This window comes from Polyodon spathula, chromosome 4 (assembly GCF_017654505.1).
Source record: "Polyodon spathula isolate WHYD16114869_AA chromosome 4, ASM1765450v1, whole genome shotgun sequence".
NCBI classification, from domain to species: Eukaryota; Metazoa; Chordata; class Actinopteri; order Acipenseriformes; family Polyodontidae; genus Polyodon; species Polyodon spathula.
Window position 1 is genome coordinate 91,315,912 of NC_054537.1, and position 9,578 is coordinate 91,325,489.

The window sequence follows — 9,578 nt, forward strand, 5'->3', positions numbered from 1 at the left end:
TCCACTATGCATGCTTTATGTAAACCACTCTACAAAATGTTATGATCATTGCATCTGGTTTCTGAACACATTCAATAAACCTTCACAATTGATGCAGTTTGTTTTTGTTTATATATATATATATATATATATATATATATATATATATATATATATCATTTGTGTTGTGTAATGTGTGTGTGTGTGTGTGTGTATATATATATATATATATATATATATATATATATATATATATATACACACACACACACACACACACACACACACACACACACACTACCATAGTCAAAAGTTTTAGAACACCCACGTTTTTCCAGTTTTTATTTAAATTTAAGCAGTTCAAGTCCAGTGAATAACCTGCAATGGTACAAAGGCAAGCTGTAAACGGCCAGAGGTTAAAAAAACCGAGTGGCAGTAAGAAAGCCATTGCTAAGATGGCAAAATAAGAAAAAGAGGCTTGCCTGGGCCATGAAGCACCGCCAGTGGACTACTGAAGACTGGAAGAAAGTATATTGGACCGATGAATCAAAATTTGAAATCTTCGGTTCATCACGCAGGGTTTTTGTACGCAGTCGAGTAGGCGAAAGGATGGTTCCTTGGTGTATGACACCAACTGTCAAACATGGTGGAGGAAGCGTGTTGGTCTGGGGCTCTTTTGCTGGATGCAGCGTCAGCGAATTGCACAGAGTGAGTGGCACCCTGAACCAAAATGGCTACCACAGCATTTTGCAGCGCCATGCAATACCCTCTGGTATTGTTTATTTGTTCTATGCTTTAATTTCAGAGTACATTGAGACATTAAACTGCGTAAATTTCAATAAAAACTGGAAAAATTGAGGTGTTCTAAAACTTTTGACCGTGTGTGTGTGTGTGTGTGTCTCTCTCTCTCTCTCTCTCTCTCTCTCTCTCTCTCTCTCTCTATATATATATATATAAATAAATACAGCAGGGAGGGGGTTAATATCCTCTCTGCTAAAAACATGTGAAAATGCACACCGGTTTATTGTTTAATTATTAGTTATCCCCTGCACCTGGTGGTAATTGTAAATTAGAGCCAGGTGCAGGGTATTTATAGAGAGCAGCCAGGCTGTTCGGGGTTGCTGGTGTGTGAGGAGCCTGATTGTAGGTGTGCGCAATCGTAGTACAAGGTAGAGTGTGAAGACCTTGTGTGTGTTTTTTGGTGTTGACAGGTAAACGGCTTAGCCGTCCTGCATGAGTTAGATTACAGCTGGTGTTAGTTAGTGCTCCAAGAAGGAGCTAGGTGTTTGTTTGTTTTGTTTATTTTTGATTTGTGTTTATTAAAAGTGCGCGTCAGCTCTGTTAAAATCCATTCGTGTTTCCTGGGTCTGTTCTTAAAGGGGCAACGAACCGTGAGAGTTGCAAGGATCTTTCACTATATATATATATATATAATTTATGTATTGCATGGTTATAGTTAGATTTGCATAAATGTCACATCTATATGTATTTTAATTAACATCTGGTTCTGTGGAATGGGCAACATAGTAGTATATTAATATAATACTGACTTATACAGTCTTTTATAATTCAATTCTCCTACTTCATCCCTTATCACTGAACTGACCAATAGACAGGGTGTTGAATATAAACTGCTGCAAACAGTCAACGTGTAACAGGTACAGGTTAGCATCCCTAGCTAAGGGAGGCTGAACTGAACCTGAAAAGGCTGATTATGTACAGCTGACTTAACATTTACAGTATATACACAAGAATTTGACAAAATAGTCTCTGTAAAGATGCAATCAAAAAGTATAGCACCGATTTATGACCCTGTGTAATGGGTAATAACAGGGAACAGTTTGTTGTAAAATCAAATAGGTTTCTACTGCAATTTTTTAAAAATGCTTTGTATTTTCACATAAATGGTAATTAATGAGTGATGCAAAGTTTACATTAACCCAGTCAGTAATGAACAGTTTATTTCAAGCATTATTCTTCTGCTCACGTTGTTTGTCCTTTTAATTGTCAGATATGCCAAATGCCCCAGAGCAGAATAACCTTCAGTAGAGGGTTAGAGATCAATTAGCTATAAGAAATCTGCAGGAGAAGACATTACTAGGATTGACTGAGAGTCATGGCCAAATACTAGATTGTTGCGTAAATACCTATTTTTATTATTGCCTTGCAATATTATGTACTGTTTAATAGAAAAGATAAGCAAGTAAAGCAAACCAGGTGTAATCTTCTGAATCTATTTGTTTAGACCCATTTGCTGCTGTGAGGAATCACAGAACTTGGTGAATCTGTTTGTGTGTAGTTTGTTCTTTAACTTTCCTCCAGAGTTGGACCAGCTTATCTACAGCCTCTTAAGTGAGACCTGTCAGCACTTAATGAGTGATTCATTTGGAGGTGTGCAGCAATAGGAGACAGTGATAGAGAGAGAAAGGATCGATGCTGTAAATCCCCCTCCCTTTTCCTTAGAAAGGGGGAAGGTAAGCTGCCTCCTAGAGCTGCCACCTCTGTGGTAGGTGGAAACCGGAAGGTGACCATATTAGGAGGGGCGCGTAGCTGCAAGTACTCAGGACAATTCCACTTTAGTCAGCTGCGGGGCAGCCCTCTATTAGGGAAACCACGGCAACGTCGTGACTGCGGGGAGGAGTTTGCTGGGTACAAAGGGGAGCAGCTACGTCAAAACCTCCGCTTACGCTGATAATGAAAATAGATGGCCAGAGCCTGTATTGCTTTGTTTTTTTGGATTACGTGTGTTTTGTGTTGCAGAGGAGGAGCGAGCCGCGGACCGGTAAAACGCACAGCACAGCACAGCACAGCCCAGCACAGCCCAGCACCGCACCACTCACGGCACCACGCTTCTCAGCATCAAGAGCACTGCGTGCACTGAGAACGTGGGGACGGACAAAGTCCCGTTTTTGTTTACTTTTTATTTAACTAAGAAGAGCGGCTGCGTACCCCCCAGTACCATTGCTGGTAAAGGGGTGGACTTATTTGTGGTGTTTTGTTATTATTTTTGTTATTGTGATCATTAAAACAAGCACTGTTTTGGGAGAAAGATTGTGTGGACCTGCTTCATTCACTGCACCTGGCCACAGAGACATACACACATTGATATGTTATACATCTGGACTAGTAAAATGGGTGTGAAATGCACAACATTCCACAGCAAGTTAAATACTTTTTAAAGTAAACTTTTAAACCAGCCGATCTTAGCTTACATTTTGGTGACTGCTATGTTTGGATGTAAAGAGAATGGATCAGTAAAACTAAATTCTAGGGGAGATGTAGTGCAGGGTTGTGGGAGTGCCAAGACCTCAATGTGCAGCTGTGAAATTGCACACCTGACCCCACAGAAAATATGTTGTTGTTAAAGTATTTCTGTAATTTTATAACTTGAGCCATTATGTTTCATTGATACTTTTTACATCATTATATACGAGCCAGTAGTTTTTACAAGAAAAAGGGATATAGTTTTTGCTGTATCCCTTGCTGTCCCTATAAGTATATTTTTAAACACGAACTTGATGTGATATTTTCATACACATTGTGTGTCACAAGTAAACTAGAGAATTATACTGAAAACATTTCTCAGTATTTGTCTTATGGAGGTCTGTTGAGGGAACAGAAAATCACTAGCAGTGTTGCAGGAGGGAGCATGATCTGGATACACTATGACACAAGAAAAAAATATTCTTAGTAAATACAGCAAAGGTAAAGTCATTATTATAAATATAATAAATACTACAATTATAAATACTACAGGATGCTCTCGTCTTGTGTGAAGGAGCGTAGGTGCCAGTGTAAAACTGTATAAATTATGTACAGTAGTGTTTAGTAACACCACAGCAGTGAAGTTGTTTTTGTTCGACCCCAGTATCAAGTTTCTAGCAACACCACAATTGATAGAAATAGTCTCAGGAAAAAGTAATGGGAAGAATTTTGGATTTAACTACGCAATACAGTAAAAGCAAGCAGGGGAGTGGAGCTGTAAACTGTGAGGTCATGTTTCAAATCTTATTTAAGAAAATGTACAAGATCAGTTGATGTCAAGAATGTGCTAAGTTGAACAGTTAGATTAAACTGTTTATACTAAATGTTTAAAACCTTTTTAAGGTTACACTGTAATGCAAGTCTAATGTATGACTAAGTTCATACAGCGTCTTATCTGGAAATTCTCTTATTGTTACTCTTGTGCAATAAGGGAGAGTTCTGGCTGCTAAAGCAGTAAAATGATGTATCTTATGATACACACAGTGTGTTAACCTTTTATAAATCACAAAAACAATGTCGTACTCAGAAACTGCTATTAAACATAAATATAATAGTTAATTTAATGTTGATGTACGTTTCATGTACAGGATGGCATCGAACACAAGATAAAATGGTTGGAATTGTGACAAATTCTTGACAGTTATTTCTCATGTATGATTTATAATCAATACTGTGTTAGACATCAGCTTGGTATTCAAAACTGATTCCGTTTGACAAAACAGCCCTAGCTGTGCTGCTTTGCCATCATAATAATTTACACTGTGTGTAAACCAGTACACCTTTGTGTAACAGATTTTTTTTTTTAAGCAGTGCAACTAATCTATAATGTTTAGTGGTACCATATAAATCATACTAAAAGGACAAGGTTTCATTTGTGGTCTCCAGCTGTGTGTTTATTCTTCTTCCAGGGGCATGCTTCAGTGTTGGAATGACAGTAGTTACTGAGCATGGATAAGCTTAAAGTTAGCAATATGCTAAAGAACCTGAAATAATAATGTTTATAGATATAATTTACATTCCAGAGAGCCATATACATTGTTTTTGTACTTAATGGGAATATAATCAGAAATGTTGTCATTTAAAATGCTGTGTAAAACACAGACACAATTTTAAAATCTAAATAAAAACGCTTTTCAGTCCACAAAATTAGGTTAATAATATTGCCTCAGCAGCAGCTCACAAATACTTAATCGCTTTATCTCTGTAGTTCAAATGATTTAGCCAAACATAAGAGAGAAACGTGATTCAGTCAATTAAAATAGCATGCAATAACAGTTCTCTCAACTGTACAGTGCTAAACCTCTGGTTACAAACAGGCCAACGAAATAAAGCCTTTGCAACTGACAAAGTCTTATAGCCGAGGTTACAGCAGTGTGCAAGACTGTACACAACTTATCTTTTCAGGTAATTAGCTGCAAGTGACTGTGAAACGCCTGTCATTTTTCAAGTGTGCAATCCATTCAAGTGAATTGTGTGAAGTCAAATAATGAGGACAACTTTCCTTCATGCAGCCTCATTAATCAGATCAGTGGGCCTCTGGCTTCAGATTCTTGCCATGGCTCCTAAATTTTATCCATGTTATGAATTCAGTGTGTTGTCTTATAATATACAGTACCCTGTATCTAATGGTGCAAAGCACCTTGTTATCATGGTATACTGTGTAACAAAGGCATAGTAAAGTGAAGCCATGGCAAAGCACTGCATTATGGCACAATAATCTATAAAGACATTAGGCTTTGGGGCTTTATGTTTGATTTATTTATACTGAGAGGGAGAGGGAGAATGTCATATACAGAATACACATTACATAGAATAGATTTGAAACATGGTTTAAAAATTACCTAAAGTATGACTAATATCTGAAATAGCATACTGGTAATAATTCAATTTTCAAATATACCCTTAGACATTCTCATTGCCAGACATGTAAACATGGCCAATGAAAAATGGTGGTAAAAGACAATTGCAGTGCTCTGTCTTGAAGTTAGGGCAGAAGGGATATTTAAATAGTTTTAGTGCCAGATGTGGGTCCTCGTCTTTAATATACATTTTAGTCATGCTGGCCAACATTCACTTAAGGTTCAGATATGGTAGGCCCAAGAAAAGCAGCAATCTGTTAACAAAACATAGCAGCATTAGTTCTGCTCACATTTGAAAGGTCTGCAGTACATTAAAAGCCCTTGGGGATCATTTAATGCCATATTAAAATCAGATCTGATTAGCTGCTGGATAAAATATGTTTTAAGTATGTGATTTATTTTCCAAGTTCAAGAAAGCATAAAGTTAATATTTCTCACTGCAATACAGAAATAGTCTGGATGGATAAATATGTTTTATTTTTACAGGCTCTCAGCGTATCCCTTAACTAATAATACGTATTACATTAATTGCCACATTCTGCATGAAATAAATCTGCTATCTGTAACATTCCAGTTTGAATTGGGATCAACTCCATACCAGCTGACCCACAGTTACTTAAGGTTATTCTAAATGGGAATTAAAGCTATAATGGTTATGCATTTCTCATCTGATGGGCTTGTTTTGAGAATGTTAGAGTGGTGTATGTGGTGGAATGTCTCCTGATTTGGCTGAGCTTTTTTCACCTCCTGGGTCCCTTTTAGTTTATCATTAACAAACATTGTTCATTTTGTGTTCATAGTAAGTAAATATATATTAAACTATTCATAAACTAATAAAAAAAAGTTTAGGGAAATATAACCATATGAAAATGACAAGATATCAGTATTATTCTAAAATGTATTGGACAAAGTTTTACATTGCTCTTTTTTTCAGTGTGTGTCTTTTATGTGGAAACAGCAATGGATGAGGAGCTGATTATTCTTGCGCTTGGTGTGACTCCTCCAGCAACATAAATGTGCTTGCCTTTCTCTCCACGTGTCTCTGTTGTGAGGAGGCTTCATGGTGGAAACACACAAGCACCACTATTGCATAGTGACATGTAACTGAACTTTAATAAATGGATAATTGCAAATCACATAAATACATATTTACGACAAAATAAAGCATTACTTAATGGCCTAGCTAGTGGTTTTTTTTTTTTTTTTTTAGGGACTGCCCATTGATTTATGGAAAATAATTTCACTGACATGCATATACATGCTGTGGCACTTATGAATAATGTTAAGTCAAAAGCACTGTTTTAAAATTCCCAAATTCAAATCAAGTTTCAATCCATATATTCTTCTTGTAGCAGAAATTTGCTTTTACATACTTGTCATTCTAACCTCCATTGCAAACCTTCTTTATTTGACAGACATCAGAGACCTGATGCATGTGGCAAGAAAAAAAAGTAGCCATCACTCATGCCTTATCGGATTCCTATGACAGAACAATCAAACTGTGTGGAACCTGGCATAAGCACATCATTATTGGGCTCTGCCTTAGCATTTCTTAACTGATCACAAATGCAGAAGTCCTTGGTGGCTCTTGTTTTCTGCCACTATTTGTAGTTATTTGACCTTTTCTCAGTGGATAATCCACACAAAGAAAGCCGTAATTATGGCCCATGAGCGCATGAATAATCAATAGGCTTGATTTAGGTATTGCACCATTAGATGCTTATACTGTTTTAAAGAACTTTTTTCCATTGATCTGCCACAGCTGTAGGCCATTAACAAGTGTCAAAGCTGCAGCTGTAATCACAAGCTGACCAGTTGACTTTATTGGGCTGAGGTTGATTACCACAGCGTTCTTTTAAGTAGCATCATTTCAGCACAGTTTTGAATTATCACAGCCTCCTAGGTGTATTTAACAAACAAACCTGTTATAATTTGATACATACCCAGAAGTTTTGTTTGTGTGCAGCTAAGTATATTTCAATAAATAGGCTCAACTTTGAAATAATATCAGCTTGTATATACATTTGCAGAGGTTCTAATCTGTTATATAAAATATTTAAATAACTAGGAAAGAAAGGTGTTTTATATACAAAATAACTGTTATCTATTTTATATATCTCTCCTAGAGGAACAATTCCAAGACACATGAAACAGTTATGTAAAATTATTTTTCCGATTTAAAATTAAAACCCAATTTCTAACTGATTTGTAGCCCTACAGGGACGAATAAAATGTTTCTGTTTTATGCATTTTGAGATTGAGAGGGGTGATTTTAAATGTATGCAAATGTGTATTTTGTTTCTGTTTTTTCCATTTAAAATACAGTTATTATACCATTTGCCATCTCTCAGAAATCATGCTGTTAGTCTAGCAAAGCTTATTCATACTTGCATTTGAAGGCTTTTTTATGGCTGCAAGAACGATAATAAATCATAATAATATCAACTCTTCAAAACAATTATCTCAATTGCCTTTATTTTTCATGGGCTGGCTATCAATTTATGGAAAACAATTTAACGTTGGAAAACTGACAGAGATGTGATAAGTATATAGTGGAATTTAATGTAGTTTGAGAAGAGCGAATATTGGGAATATAGAACACAATGTTGAAAGAACTGGAAACATGATGGACTGTGTAAATTAAACCTACTACAAGTAGAGGAAGGCAACATAAGAATACTGGATTGTCTCCTAGCAATTCACAAGCAGATGTGAACTTAGTTGCTCGCTAGTTAGAGACACTTATAAGATACAATGAAAACTCATTCAAATATAGTTTACATTAGGTAATTCACTTGCACGGCACATTTGTAACACTCTGTTTGTCTTGCGGAAATAATTAAATAGTTTTGAAATATAAAGTGTTTTGTAATACTGTAATGCAATCAGTGGGTTTTGGGTGACTTCACTGTTATAGATAAAGTCCCCTGAAACCCATAGATTGAATTAGTGACGTGTATTATAGTTTATAAGCCAAGAACTATGGTTTATAATATTATGTATATAAAGAGAGCTTGTAGTGCTGATGAGGATTTAGGCTTGTGTTCAGTGGGTTATATTTATTTAACACTACAACACAACAGTGACCATATGGACGTTTTATGTGTAGTACAAGTCTAGAGAAGAATGAAAAGCAGTACAGTTTGTTTCCTTTGGTGGTGATGTTAAAAGCAATTGCATCTTTGGGGAGCAATAATATTGTTAGTAACTTTAATATTACAAACAGGTGGATCAGTTTTCTACTGATGATCCATGCCAACTATACTGCCAAAATATGTCTGTGATTATTTTTCCTTTCATTCTTATGCAAGTTCCATTTTTAAATGGTCATGATAAGTTATGAATCTATGCAGTACAATATTCATAATTATGATTTATTTATGCTTAATAATGCATTACAGTATTAATAACACTAACGTGCACATTTACATCTGTATATTTATCATTAGTAAAACAGCATTGATAGTTAAAAAATGTTCATTCTGGTTTTAGACATTTTGCATTGCTTTTCTATAGTCTCTTATAAAGGTTTACTTTGCACAGTAGTTTTGTAGTTTTACCATCCCTTTCCCAAGGCTGTACAATGCATTCACCATTGTTTATTATTGTGTGTCATGGTTTTTTAATGTACTTTACTAAGCAATGCTTGCCTGTGCTTTACCATGCTTTCACTGTGCTTTTTACTATGTTAAACTTTTAAAAGAGAGAAACCTGATAGCTAAAACTGATAGCTCTGTTGCATATCACACCATTTTAAACTACAGACATCAGAACATATATTTCAAAGAAGAGCACTTTGCAGGAGTAAATGAATGCCCAGAATTACATTGCGCTTTAAAGTCAGTAGCCAAAGGCATTGAAGTTAGAAGGAGTACATCTTAACACATCAGCATAGCCACACTGTCGCAATCCGAGGGCAGGAGGTGCTTGATAATATGCCTAAGGTACCATACTTGTTGAGTGAAATGCCAAATA